This window comes from Cherax quadricarinatus, chromosome 30 (genome assembly GCF_038502225.1).
Source record: "Cherax quadricarinatus isolate ZL_2023a chromosome 30, ASM3850222v1, whole genome shotgun sequence".
NCBI lineage: Eukaryota > Metazoa > Arthropoda > Malacostraca > Decapoda > Parastacidae > Cherax > Cherax quadricarinatus.
In genome coordinates this window covers 18,546,868-18,563,500 of record NC_091321.1, presented here as the reverse complement: position 1 = coordinate 18,563,500, position 16,633 = coordinate 18,546,868, and positions in this window count along the sequence as shown.

Genomic DNA, 16,633 nt, shown 5'->3' with positions numbered 1-16,633 from the left:
AGGTGCCTCGTGTGTTAGTACTCGTGCAGGGCACCTAAAATCCCGCACATTTATAAGAGAAAATCTCTGTCAGCGTGACCGTGAACTTACAGCAGCTGTCAGTCTTTAATGTTTCTCAGCGTGACCGTGAACTTACAGCAGCTGTCAGTCTTTTAAGACGATAATAACAAATTTTTCAATATTTCGCTGAAGCCTTTGATGTCATCAACGAACTTTGCGTCATTACTGAACGTTGCGTCATTACTGAACGTTGCGTCATTACTGAACGTTGCGTCATTACTGAACGTTGCGTCATTACTGAACGTTGCGTCATTACTGAACGTTGCGTCATCATTACTGAACGTTGCGTCATCATTACTGAATTTTGCGTCATCATTACTGAAAGTTGCGTCATTACTGAACGTTGCGTCATTATTAATTTTGCCTCACTAAACAAAATATAACACTAGGTTTGTCTAGTTCTTTGATTTGTTTTCCACAGCGGAAATACAATGTTTTCCACAGCGGAAATACAATTGTTTTCCACAGCGGAAATACAATGTTTTCCACAGCGGAAATACAATTGTTTTCCACAGCGGAAATACAATGTTTTCCACAGCGGAAATACAATGTTTTCCACAGCGGAAATACAATGTTTTCCACAGCGGAAATACAATGTTTTCCACAGCAGAAATACAATGTTTTCCACAGCGGAAATACAATGTTTTCCACAGCGGAAATACAATGTTTTCCACAGCAGAAATACAATGTTTTCCACAGCAGAAATACAATGTTTTCCACAGCGGAAATACAATGTTTTCCACAGCGGAAATACAATGTTTTCCACAGCGGAAATACAATGTTTTCCACAGCGGAAATACAATGTTTTCCACAGCAGAAATACAATGTTTTCCACAGCGGAAATACAATGTTTTCCACAGCGGAAATACAATGTTTTCCACAGCAGAAATACAATGTTTTCCACAGCAGAAATACAATGTTTTCCACAGCGGAAATACAATGTTTTCCACAGCAGAAATACAATGTTTTCCACAGCAGAAATACAATGTTTTCCACAGCGGAAATACAATGTTTTCCACAGCAGAAATACAATGTTTTCCACAGCGGAAATACAATGTTTTCCACAGTAGAAATACAATGTTTTCCACAGCGGAAATACAATGTTTTCCACAGCGGAAATACAATGTTTTCCACAGCAGAAATACAATGTTTTCCACAGCGGAAATACAATGTTTTCCACAGCAGAAATACAATGTTTTCCACAGCGGAAATACAATGTTTTCCACAGCAGAAATACAATGTTTTCCACAGCAGAAATACAATGTTTTCCACAGCGGAAATACAATGTTTTCCACAGCAGAAATACAATGTTTTCCACAGCGGAAATACAATGTTTTCCACAGCGGAAATACAATGTTTTCCACAGCGGAAATACAATGTTTTCCACAGTAGAAATACAATGTTTTCCACAGCGGAAATACAATGTTTTCCACAGCGGAAATACAATGTTTTCCACAGCAGAAATACAATGTTTTCCACAGCGGAAATACAATGTTTTCCACAGCAGAAATACAATGTTTTCCACAGCGGAAATACAATGTTTTCCACAGCGGAAATACAATGTTTTCCACAGCGGAAATACAATGTTTTCCACAGCAGAAATACAATGTTTTCCACAGCGGAAATACAATGTTTTCCACAGCGGAAATACAATGTTTTCCACAGCAGAAATACAATGTTTTCCACAGCGGAAATACAATGTTTTCCACAGCAGAAATACAATGTTTTCCACAGCGGAAATACAATGTTTTCCACAGCGGAAATACAATGTTTTCCACAGCAGAAATACAATGTTTTCCACAGCGGAAATACAATTAATCTGACTAATAATTATGTCTTTGTTTATTATATATTTTATTTTAACGTTTGTGATAATATTTAAATGGATTTCGAGAGTCTCCCGCAGCTGTCTGGTGCTAGCCTGGTCAACCAGGCTGTTGCTGCTGGCGGCCCGCTGGTTCACATATCCATCACAGCCTGCTTGATCTGGCACCTGTTGAAGATACCTGTCCTTTATTAATATAAGCAAACCTAAGCGCTAAACCCACGAGGATTATACAGCGCTGTTCATACCTGTCCAGTTTACTCTTGAAGATTTCTACACTTGTCCCAGCAGTGTTACTGATTTGTTCTGGTAAGATGCTGCATACTGTGGGGCCGCGGATGTTGATACAATGTTCTCTTACTGTGATCACGGTGCCCCTGCTTTTCACTGGGTTTATTTTGCACTTCCTTCCACTCCAGTGTCATGGCAGTGAACAGATACGGGGCTCATATATTGTCCAGGTACATTATCATGCAACTGTCCTCCGCTCCAGTGAGTACATATTGTCCAGGTATATTATCATGCAACTCTCCTCCGCTCCAGTGAGTACATATTGTCCAGGTATATTATCATGCAACTCTCCTCCGCTCCAGTGAGTACATATTGTCCAGGTATATTATCATGCAACTCTCCTCCGCTCCAGTGAGTACATATTTAGGACTCTTTTGGCTCTTTTTTTTTTTTGTCTCTATGCTGGCCGTCAATGATCACTATTTGTTCGAGCTGTGATCTCTGTCCTGCCCTGAATGTAACTGTCAACACTGAACAATACTCTAACCACAAGTGATTTGAATATCAACGTAAGAATTACTCCCCTCGTCTTGAACATTCATATTAACAACTTCATCTTTCTGGCTTTCGTAACACTTGCCTTGTGTTCTTTACAAGATATATTTCCTGGCATTATTACCCCCAGATCCTTCACATGTTCATTTCGTGATATAGTTACACTTCGTCACCAGTCAAACACAGCAGTCTTGCTCTTCATTTATACTTGGCCAAATATCTGATATTTTAGTAACTCAGTGACATAAATTCTGCATGTGCAAAGAACAGCTTTATATTTTCTGGTTTACATCTTCCCTGTATTCACTACTGTGTCCACAACATGTCTACAGTGGCACCTCGCCCAGCATCTCCAGGTTACGCTACGTAATGTTTGTCAGCAAACACGACAAGTGTTTCATAATTATAACTATATTATATATATATATATATATATATATATATATATATATACATATATATATATATATATATATATACATATATATATATATATATATATATCAACTGTATCAACATTCAGGGCACTGTATCAACATTCAGGGGACTGTATCAACATTCAGGGCACTGTGTCAACATTCAGGGCACTGTATCAACATTCAGGGGACTGTATCAACATTCAGGCACTGTGTCAACATTCAGGGCACTGTATCAACATTCAGGGGACTGTATCAACATTCAGGGCACTGTGTCAACATTCAGGGCACTGTATCAACATTCAGGGGACTGTATCAACATTCAGGCACTGTGTCAACATTCAGGGCACTGTATCAACATTCAGGGGACTGTATCAACATTCAGGCACTGTGTCAACATTCAGGGCACTGTATCAACATTCAGGGGACTGTATCAATATTCAGGGCACTATGTCAACATTCAGGGCACTGTATCAACATTCAGGGCACTGTATCAACATTCAGGGCACTGTATCAACATTCAGGGCACTGTGTCAACATTCCGGGCACTGTATCAACATTCAGGGCACTGTATCAACATTTAGGGCACTGTATCAACATTCAGGGCACTATATCAACACTCAGAGCACTGTGTCAACATTCAGGGCACTGTATCAACATTCAGGGCACTGTATCAACATTCAGGGCACTATGTCAACATTCAGGGCACTGTGTCAACATTCAAGGCACTGTGTCAACATTCAGGGCACTGTGTCAACATTCAGGGCACTGTGTCAACATTCAGGGCACTGTATCAACATTCAGGGCACTGTGTCAACATTCAGGGCACTGTATCAACATTCAGGGCACTATATCAACATTCAGGGCACTGTGTCAACATTCAGGGCACTGTGTCAACATTCAGGGCACTGTGTCAACATTCAGGGCACTGTGTCAACATTCAGGCCACTGTATCAACATTCAGGGCACTATATGAACATTCAGGGCACTGTGTCAACATTCAGGGCACTGTATCAACATTCAGGGCACTGTGTCAACATTCAGGGCACTGTGTCAACATTCAGGGCACTGTGTCAACATTCAGGGCACTGTGTCAACATTCAGGGCACTGTATCAACATTCAGGGCACTGTATCAACATTCAGGGCACTGTGTCAACATTCAGGGCACTGTATCAACATTCAGGGCACTGTGTCAACATTCAGGGCACTGTGTCAACATTCAGGGCACTGTATCAACATTCAGGGCACTGTATCAACATTCAGGGCACTGTGTCAACATTCAGGGCACTGTATCAACATTCAGGGCACTGTATCAACATTCAGGGCACTGTGTCAACATTCAGGGCACTGTATCAACATTCAGGGCACTGTGTCAACATTCAGGGCACTGTGTGAACATTCAGGGCACTGTATCAACATTCAGGGCACTGTATCAACATTCAGGGCACTGTGTCAACATTCAGGGCACTGTATCAACATTCAGGGCACTATATCAACATTCAGGGCACTGTGTCAACATTCAGGGCACTGTATCAACATTCAGGGCACTGTGTCAACATTCAGGGCACTGTGTCAACATTCAGGGCACTGTGTCAACATTCAGGGCACTGTATCAACATTCAGGGCACTGTATCAACATTCAGGGCACTGTGTCAACATTCAGGGCACTGTATCAACATTCAGGGCACTGTGTCAACATTCAGGGCACTGTGTCAACATTCAGGGCACTGTATCAACATTCAGGGCACTGTGTCAACATTCAGGGCACTGTATCAACATTCAGGGCACTGTATCAACATTCAGGGCACTGTGTCAACATTCAGGGCACTGTATCAACATTCAGGGCACTGTATCAACATTCAGGGCACTGTATCAACATTCAGGGCACTGTGTCAACATTCAGGGCACTGTATCAACATTCAGGGCACTGTATCAACATTCAGGGCACTGTGTCAACATTCAGGGCACTGTATCAACATTCAGGGCACTGTATCAACATTCAGGGCACTGTATCAACATTCAGGGCACTGTGTCAACATTCAGGGCACTGTGTGAATATTCAGGGCACTGTATCAACATTCAGGGCACTGTATCAACATTCAGGGCACTGTGTCAACATTCAGGGCACTGTATCAACATTCAGGGCACTGTATCAACATTCAGGGCACTGTGTCAACATTCAGGGCACTGTGTCAACATTCAGGGCACTGTATCAACATTCAGGGCACTGTGTCAACATTCAGGGCACTGTATCAACATTCAGGGCACTGTATCAACATTCAGGGCACTGTGTCAACATTCAGGGCACTGTATCAACATTCAGGGCACTGTGTCAACATTCACGGCACTGTGTCAACATTCAGGGCACTGTACAACATTCAGGGCACCGTATCAACATTCAGGGCACTGTGTCAACATTCAGGGCACTGTATCAACATTCAGGGCACTGTATCAACATTCAGGGCACTGTGTCAACATTCAGGGCACTGTGTCAACATTCAGGGCACTGTATCAACATTCAGGGCACTGTATCAACATTCAGGGCACTGTATCAACATTCAGGGGACTGTATCAACATTCAGGGCACTGTATCAACATTCAGGGCACTGTGTCAACATTCAGGGCACTGTGTGAATATTCAGGGCACTGTATCAACATTCAGGGCACTGTATCAACATTCAGGGCACTGTGTCAACATTCAGGCCACTGTATCAACATTCAGGGCACTGTATCAACATTCAGGGCACTGTGTCAACATTCAGGGCACTGTGTCAACATTCAGGGCACTGTGTCAACATTCAGGGCACTGTATCAACATTCAGGGCACTGTGTCAACATTCAGGGCACTGTATCAACATTCAGGGCACTGTATCAACATTCAGGGCACTGTGTCAACATTCAGGGCACTGTATCAACATTCAGGGCACTGTGTCAACATTCACGGCACTGTGTCAACATTCAGGGCACTGTACAACATTCAGGGCACCGTATCAACATTCAGGGCACTGTATCAACATTCAGGGCACTGTATCAACATTCAGGGCACTGTATCAACATTCAGGGCACTGTGTCAACATTCAGGGCACTGTGTCAACATTCAGGGCACTGTATCAACATTCAGGGCACTGTATCAACATTCAGGGCACTGTATCAACATTCAGAGCACTGTATCAACATTCAGGGCACTGTATCAACATTCAGGGCACTGTGTCAACATTCAGGGCACTGTATCAACATTCAGGGCACTGTATCAACATTCAGGGCACTGTATCAACATTCAGGGCACTGCGTCCACATTCAGGGCACTGTATCAACATTCAGGGCACTGTGTCAACATTCAGGGCACTGTATCAACATTCAGGGCACTGTATCAACATTCAGGGCACTGTATCAACATTCAGGGCACTGTATCAACATTCAGGGCACTGTGTCAACATTCAGGGCACTGTATCAACATTCAGGGCACTGTATCAACATTCAGGGCACTGTATCAACATTCAGGGCACTGTGTCAACATTCAGGGCACTGTGTCAACATTCAGGGCACTGTATCAACATTCAGGGCACTGTGTCAACATTCAGTGCACTGTGTCAACATTCAGGGCACTGTATCAACATTCAGGGCACTGTATCAACATTCAGGGTACTGTATCAACATTCAGGGCACTGATCAACATTCAGGGCACTGTATCAACATTCAGGGCACTGTGTCAACATTCAGGGCACTGTATCAACATTCAGGGCACTGTATCAACATTCAGGGCACTGTATCAACATTCAGGGCACTGTGTCAACATTCAGGGCACTGTATCAACATTCAGGGCACTGTGTCAACATTCAGGGCACTGTATCAACATTTAGGGCACTGTATCAACATTCAGGGCACTGTGTCAACATTCAGGGCACTGTATCAACATTCAGGGCACTGTATCAACATCCAGGGCACTGATCAACATTCAGGGCACTGTATCAACATTCAGGGCACTGTATCAACATTCAGGGCACTGTCAACATTCAGGGCACTGTATCAACATTCAGGGCACTGTATCAACATTCAGGGCACTGTGTCAACATTCAGGGCACTGTATCAACATTCAGGGCACTGTATCAACATTCAGGGCACTGTATCAACATTCAGGGCACTGTATCAACATTCAGGGCACTGATCAACATTCAGGGCACTGTATCAACATTCAGGGCACTGTGTCAACATTCAGGGCACTGTATCAACATTAAGGGCACTGTGTCAACATTCAGGGCACTGTATCAACATTCAGGGCACTGTGTCAACATTCAGGGCACTGTGTCAAACTCTGTGTTATTCACAACATTTTTCTGAGCTCGTGTTTACTGATCCCAACCTGAAGTAAAGTAACACAAAACAAATTAGAAAGAATTACGTTAAGATGCATGCGAGGCAAAAAAAAAGAAGCAAAATGATAATACGTGGAAGAATAAGAAGGAAAAAGTGTAAGATGGATAAGAAATATAAATTCTAGGAACAGTATAAGAGATGAAAGTGAATAAGGAAGATAAAAAATAACAAGGATGTGAGGAAGAAAATATAAATGAAAGGAGGACACACAAGAAGAAGAATATGAGGAAGGATAAGAGGAGGAGGAATAAGAAGAAAAAGCAAGAGAACAAGTTAGATTGTGTTTGTAGTCTGCGACAGCAGCTTCCTGTCTGGGTCTACGATATGACCTGTTTTGTTGCTCCAGCCCTGCAATATTACCAGCTGCAACACTGCTACCTCTCTCTCTCTCTCTTGCAATATTACCAGCTGCAACACTGCTACCTCTCTCTCTTGCAATATTACCAGCTGCAACACTGCTACCTCTCTCTCTTGCAATATTACCAGCTGCAACACTGCTACCTCTCTCTCTTGCAATATTACCAGCTGCAACACTACCTCTCTCTCTTGCAATATTACCAGCTGCAACACTGCTACCTCTCTTGCAATATTACCAGCTGCAACACTGCTACCTCTCTCTCTTGCAATATTACCAGCTGCAACACTGCTACCTCTCTCTCTTGCAATATTACCAGCTGCAACACTGCTACCTCTCTCTCTTGCAATATTACCAGCTGCAACACTGCTACCTCTCTCTCTTGCAATATTACCAGCTGCAACACTGCTACCTCTCTCTCTTGCAATATTACCAGCTGCAACACTGCTACCTCTCTCTCTTGCAATATTACCAGCTGCAACACTGCTACCTCTCTCTCTTGCAATATTACCAGCTGCAACACTGCTACCTCTCTTGCAATATTACCAGCTGCAACACTGCTACCTCTCTCTCTTGCAATATTACCAGCTGCAACACTGCTACCTCTCTTGCAATATTACCAGCTGCAACACTGCTACCTCTCTCTCTTGCAATATTACCAGCTGCAACACTGCTACCTCTCTCTCTTGCAATATTACCAGCTGCAACACTGCTACCTCTCTCTCTTGCAATATTACCAGCTGCAATACTGCTACCTCTCTCTCGCAATATTACCAGCTGCAACACTGCTACCTCTCTCTCTTGCAATATTACCAGCTGCAACACTGCTACCTCTCTCTCTTGCAATATTACCAGCTGCAACACTGCTACCTCTCTCTCTTGCAATATTACCAGCTGCAACACTAACTCTCTCTCTTGCAATATTACCAGCTGCAACACTGCTACCTCTCTCTCTTGCAATATTACCAGCTGCAACACTGCTACCTCTCTCTCTTGCAATATTACCAGCTGCAACACTGCTACCTCTCTCTTGCAATATTACCAGCTGCAACACTGCTACCTCTCTTGCAATATTACCAGCTGCAACACTGCTACCTCTCTCTCTCTCTTGCAATATTACCAGCTGCAACACTGCTACCTCTCTCTCTTGCAATATTACCAGCTGCAACACTGCTACCTCTCTCTTGCAATATTACCAGCTGCAACACTGCTACCTCTCTCTTGCAATATTACCAGCTGCAACACTGCTACCTATCTTGCAATATTACCAGCTGCAACACTGCTACCTCTCTCTCTCTCTTGCAATATTACCAGCTGCAACACTGCTACCTCTCTCTCTTGCAATATTACCAGCTGCAACACTGCTACCTCTCTCTTGCAATATTACCAGCTGCAACACTGCTACCTCTCTTGCAATATTACCAGCTGCAACACTGCTACCTCTCTCTCTTGCAATATTACCAGCTGCAACACTGCTACCTCTCTTGCAATATTACCAGCTGCAACACTGCTACCTCTCTCTTGCAATATTACCAGCTGCAACACTGCTACCTCTCTTGCAATATTACCAGCTGCAACACTGCTACCTCTCTTGCAATATTACCAGCTGCAACACTGCTACCTCTCTCTCTTGCAATATTACCAGCTGCAACACTGCTACCTCTCTCTTGCAATATTACCAGCTGCAACACTGCTACCTGTCTTGCAATATTACCAGCTGCAACACTGCTACCTCTCTCTCTTGCAATATTACCAGCTGCAACACTGCTACCTCTCTCTCTTGCAATATTACCAGCTGCAACTCTACCTCTCTCTCCTTCTCTTGCAATATTACCAGTTGCAACACTCCTACCTCTCTCTCTTGTAATATTACCAGCTGCAACACTACCTCTCGGTCTTGCAATATTACCAGCTGCAACACTACCTCTCTCTCTCTAGCAATATTACCAGCTGCAACACGGCTACCTCTCTCTCTTGCAATATTACCAGCTGCAACACTGCTACCTCTCTTCCAATATTACCAGCTGCAACACTACTACCTCTCTCTCTCTTGCAATATTTCCAGCTGCAACACTACCTCTCTTTCTTGCAATATTACCAGCTGCAACACTGCTACCTCTCTCTCTCTCTTGCAATAATACCAGCTGCAACACTACCTCTCTCTCTCTCTCTCTCTCTCTCTTGCAATATTACCAGATACAACTCTGCTACCTCTCTCGCAATATTACCAGCTGCAACACTGCTACCTCTCTTCCAATATTACCAGCTGCAACACTACTACCTCTCTCTCTCTTGCAATATTTCCAGCTGCAACACTACCTCTCTTTCTTGCAATATTACCAGCTGCAGCACTGCTACCTCTCTCTCTCTTGCAATATTACCAGCTGCAACACTGCTACCTCTCTCTCTCTCTAGCAATATTACCAGCTACAACACTGCTACCTCTCTTGCAATATTACCAGCTGCAACACGGCTAACTCTCTTGCAATATTATCAGCTGCAACACTGCTACCTCTCTCTCTCTTGCAATATTACCAGCTGCAACACTGCTACCTCTCTCTGTCTCTTGCAATATTACCAGCTGCAACACTGCTACCTCTCTCTCTCATGCAATATTACCAGCTGCAACATTGGTACCTCTCTCTCTCTTGCAATATTACCAGCTGCAACACTGCTACCTCTCTCTCTCTTGCAATATTACCAGCTGCAACACTGCTACCTCTCTCTGTCTCTTGCAATATTACCAGCTGCAACACTGCTACCTCTCTCTCTCTTGCAATATTACCAGCTGCAACACTGGTACCTCTCTCTCTCTTGCAATATTACCAGCTGCAACACTGCTACCTCTCTCTCTCTTGCAATATTACCAGCTGCAACACTGCTAACTCTCTCTCTTGCAATATTACCAGCTGCAACACTGCTCTCTTTCTTGCAATATTACCAGCTGCAACACTGCTACCTCTCTCTTGCAATATTACCAGCTACAACACTGCTACCTCTCTCTCTCTCTTGCAATATTACCAGCTGCAACACTGCTACCCCTTTCTCTCTCTCTTGCAATATTACCAGCTGCAACACTGCTACCTCTCTCTCTCTCTTGCAATATTACCACTTGCAATACTGCTACCTCTCTCTCTCTTGCAATATTACCAGCTGCAACACTGCTACCTCTCTCTCTCTTGCAATATTACCAGCTGCAACACTGCTACCTCTGTCTCTCTCTTGCAATATTACCAGCTGCAACACTGCTACCTCTCTCTCTCTCTCTCTCTTGCAATATTACCAGCTGCAACACTGCTACCTCTCTCTCTCTCTTGCAATATTACCAGCTGCAACACTGCTACCTCTCTCTCTCTTGCAATATTACCAGCTGCAACACTGCTACCTCTCTCTCTTGCAATATTACGAGCTGCAACACTGCTACCTCTCTCTCCCTTGCAATATTACCAGCTGCAACACTGCTACCTCTCTCTTTTGCAATATTACGAGCTGCAACACTGCTACCTCTCTCTCTCTTGCAACATTACCAGCTGCAACACTGCTACCTCTCTCTCTTGCAATATTACCAGCTGCAACACTGCTACCTCTCTCTTGCAATATTACCAGCTGTAACACTGCTACCTTTCTCTCTCGCAATATTACCAGCTGCAACACTGCTACCTCTCTCTTGCAATATTACCAGCTGCAACACTTCTCACTCTCTTGCAATATTACCAGCTGCAACACTGCTACCTCTCTCTCTTGCAATATTACCAGCTGCAACACTACATCTCTCTTTTGCAATATTACCAGTTGCAGCACTGCTACCTCTCTTGCAATATTACCAGCTGCAACACTGCTACCTCTCTCTCTCTTGCAATATTACCAGCTGCAACACTGCTATCTCTTTCTCTTGCAATATTACCAGCTGCAACGCTGCTAGCTCTCACTCTCTTGCAATATCACCAGCTGCAACACTGTTACCTCTCTCTCCCTTGCAATATTACCAGCTGCAACACTGCTACCTCTCTCTCTTGCAACATTACCAGCTGCAACACTGCTACCTCTCTCTTGCAATATTACCAGCTGCAACACTGCTACCTCTCTCTCTCTTGCAATATTACCAGCTGCAACACTGCTACCTTTCTCTCTCTCTTGCAATATTACCAGCTGCAACACTGCTACCTCTCTCTCTTGCAATATTACCAGCTGCAACACTGCTACCTCTCTCTCGTAATATTACCAGTTGCAACACTGTTACTTCTCTCTCTCTTGCAATATTACCAGCTGCAACACTGCTACCTCTCTCTCTTGCAATATTACCAGCTGCAACACTACCTCTCTCTCTTGCAATATTACCAGCTGCAACACTGCTACCTCTCTCTCTCTTCCAATGTTACCAGCTGCAACACTGCTACCTATTTTGCAATATTACCAGCTGCAACACTGCTACCTCTCTCTTGCAATATTACCAGCTGCAACACTGCTACCTCTCTGTCTCTCTCTTGCAATATTACCAGCTGCAACACTGCTACATCTCTCTCTCTCTCTTGCAATATTACCAGCTGCAACACTGCTACCTCTCTCTCTCTCTCTCTCTCTCTCTCTTTTAATATTACCAGCTGCAACACTGCTTCCTCTCTCTCTTTTGGAATATTACCAGCTGCAATACTGCTACCTCTCTCTCTCTTGCAATATTACCAGCTGCAACACTGCTACCTCTCTCTCTTGCAATATTACCAGTTGCAACACTACCTCTCTTGCAATATTACCAGCTGCAACACTGCTACCTCTCTCTCTCTTGCAATATTACCAGCTGCAACACTGCTACATCTCTCTCTCTCTTGCAATATTACCAGCTGCAACACTGCTACCTCTCTCTTGCAATATTACCAGCTGCAACACTGCTACCTCTCTTGCAATATTACCAACTGCAACACTGCTACGTCTCTCTCTCTCTTGCAATATTACCAGCTGCAACACTGCTACCTCTCTCTCTCCATCTCTCTCTGGCAATATTACCAGCTGCAACACTACCTCTCTCTTGCAATATTACCAGCTGCAACACTGCTACCTCTCTTGCAATATTACCAGCTGCAACACTGCTATCTCTCTCTCTCTTGCAATATTACCAGCTGCAACACTGCTACCTCTCTCTCTCTTGCAATATTACCAGCTGCAACACTGCTACCTCTCTTTCTCTTGCAATATTACCAGCTGCAACACTGCTACCTCTCTCTCTCTCGCAATATTACCAGCTGCAACACTGCTACATCTCTCGCAATATTACCAGCTGCAACACTGCTGCCTCTCTCTCTCTTGCAATATTAACGGCTGCAACACTGCTGCCTCTCTCTCTCTCTCTCTTGCAATATTACCAGCTGCAACACTGCTGCCTCTCTCTCTTGCAATATTAACAGGTGCAACACTGCTGCCTCTCTCTCTCTTGCAATATTACCAGCTGCAACACTGCTGCCTCTCTCCTACAATATTACCAGCTGCAACACTGCTGCCTCTCTCTCTCTTGCAGTATTACCAGCTGCAACACTCCTGCCTCTCTCTCTCTTGCAATATTACCAGCTGCAACACTGCTACCTCTCTCTCTCTTGCAATATTAACAGGTGCAACACGGCTGCCTCTCTCTCTCTTGCAATATTACCAGCTGCAACACTGCTGCCTCTCTCTTACAATATTACCACCTGCAACACTGCTGCCTCTCTCCTACAATATTACCAGGTGCAACACTGCTGCCTCTCTCTCTCTTGCAATATTACCAGCTGCAACACTGCTACCTCTCTCTCTATCTCTTGTAATATTACCAGCTGCAACACTGCTGCCTCTCTCTCTCTTGCAATATTACCAGCTGCAACACTGCTACCTCTCTCTCTTGCAATATTACCAGCTGCAACACTGCTACCTCTCTCTCTCTCTTGCAATATTACCAGCTGCAACACTGCTACCTCTCTCTCTCTTGCAATATTACCAGCTGCAACACTGCTACCTCTCTCTCTTGCAATATTACCAGCTGCAACACTGCTACCTCTCTCTCTTGCAATATTACCAGCTGCAACACTGCTACCTCTCTCTCTCTTGCAATATTACCAGCTGCAACACTGCTACCTCTCTCTCTCTTGCAATATTACCAGCTGCAACACTGCTACCTCTCTCTCTCTCTTGCAATATTACCAGCTGCAACACTGCTACCTCTCTCTCTCTCTTGCAATATTACCAGCTGCAACACTGCTACCTCTCTCTCTCTTGCAATATTACCAGCTGCAACACTGCTATCTCTCTCTCTCTTGCAATATTACCAGCTGCAATACTGCTACCTCTCTCTCTCTTGCAATATTACCAGCTGCAACACTGCTACCTCTATCTCTTGCAATATTACCAGCTGCAACACTGCTACCTCTCTCTCTCTCTCTTGCAATATTACCAGCTGCAACACTGCTACCTCTCTCTCTTGCAATATTACCAGCTGCAACACTGCTACCTCTCTCTCTCTCTTGCAATATTACCAGCTGCAACACTGCTACCTCTCTCTCTCTCTTGCAAGCTATTACTTGCAATATTACCAGCTGCACACACTGCTATCTCTCTCTCTCTTGCAATATTACCAGCAGCAATACTGCTACCTCTCTCTCTCTTGCAATATTACCAGCTGCAACACTGCTACCTCTATCTCTTGCAATATTACCAGCTGCAACACTGCTACCTCTCTCTCTCTCTTGCAATATTACCAGCTGCAACACTGCTACCTCTCTCTCTTGCAATATTACCAGCTGCAACACTGCTACCTCTCTCTCTTGCAATATTACCAGCTGCAACACTGCTACCTCTCTCTCTTGCAATATTACCAGCTGCAACACTGCTACCTCTCTCTCTTGCAATATTACCAGCTGCAACACTGCTACCTCTCTCTCTTGCAATATTACCAGCTGCAACACTGCTACCTCTCTCTCTTGCAATATTACCAGCTGCAACACTGCTACCTCTCTCTCTTGCAATATTACCAGCTGCAACACTGCTACCTCTCTCTCTTGCAATATTACCAGCTGCAACACTGCTACCACTCTCTCTTGCAATATTACCAGCTGCAACACTGCTACCTCTCTCTTGCAATATTACCAGCTGCAACACTGCTACCTCTCTCTTGCAATATTACCAGCTGCAACACTGCTACCTCTCTCTTGCAATATTACCAGCTGCAACACTGCTACCTCTCTCTCTCTTGCAATATTACCAGCTGCAACACTGCTACCTCTCTCTCTCTTGCAATATTACCAGCTGCAACACTGCTACCTCTCTCTTGCAATATTACCAGCTGCAACACTGCTACCTCTCTCTCTTGCAATATTACCAGCTGCAACACTGCTACCTCTCTCTCTCTTGCAATATTACCAGCTGCAACACTGCTACCTCTCTCTCTCTTGCAATATTACCAGCTGCAACACTGCTACCTCTCTCTCTCTCTTGCAATATTACCAGCTGCAACACTGCTACCTCTCTCTCTCTTGCAATATTACCAGGTGCAACACTGCTACCTCTCTCTCTCTCGCAATATTACCAGCTGCAACACTGCTACCTCTCTCTCTCTCGCAATATTACCAGCTGCAACACTGCTACCTCTCTCTCTCTCGCAATATTACCAGCTGCAACACTGCTACCTCTCTGTCTCTTGCAATATTACCAGCTGCAACACTGCTACCTCTCTCTCTCTTGCAATATTACCAGGTGCAACACTGCTACCTCTCTCTCTCTCGCAATATTACCAGCTGCAACACTGTTACCTCTCTCTCTCTCGCAATATTACCAGCTGCAACACTGCTGCCTGTCACGTGGACGTCTCCAGGTAGATTAAGTGTCAGAGTTGGTCTACCTCCACAAGCTCTCCCTGCACTTGAACCTTTCATTTACTACAATGTTTTCAGCACGTGCAATATATTTCCTGCACGTGCAATATATTTCCTGCACGTGCAATATATTTCCTGCACGTGCAATATATTTCCTGCACGTGCAATATATTTCCTGCACGTGCAATATATTTCCTGCACGTGCAATATATTTCCTGCACGTGCAATATATTTCCTGCACGTGCAATATATTTCCTGCACGTGCAATATATTTCCTGCACGTGCAATATATTTCCTGCACGTGCAATATATTTCCTGCACGTGCAATATATTTCCTGCACGTGCAATATATTTCCTGCACGTGCAATATATTTCCTGCACGTGCAATATATTTCCTGCACGTGCAATATATTTCCTGCACGTGCAATATATTTCCTGCACGTGCAATATATTTCTTACAACTGCTCTGCTTCGTTGTATTTTAATTCGTTGTTCTTTATTTATCTGCACTTGACGAAGTGTTTCCTTCTTAAGGAAACACTTCTGTTCAAACTTCTTTATTTTGTTCTTAGTGTCCAGTTTTAGTTTTTTTTTTTTACACAATTTACAAGTTTCACAACTTGTGTTGAACTTGTATCAGTCACATCAAACTTGTGTCCATCCAGTCTTAACTCCAGTCAACCTCTGGAAGCAGCTTGATACCATCAACTCTGGTGATGGTGAGTCACACTGTAGTGATGGTGAGTCCCACTGTACTGATGGTGAGTCACACTGTAGTGATGGTGAGTCCCACTGTGTAGTGATGGTGAGTCACACTGTGTAGTGATGGTGAGTCCCACTGTACTGATGGTGAGTCACACTGTAGTGATGGTGAGTCCCACTGTGTAGTGATGGTGAGTCACACTGTACTGATGGTGAGTCACACTGTAGTGATGGTGAGTCCCACTGTGTAGTGATGGTGAGTCCCACTGTGTAGTGATGGTG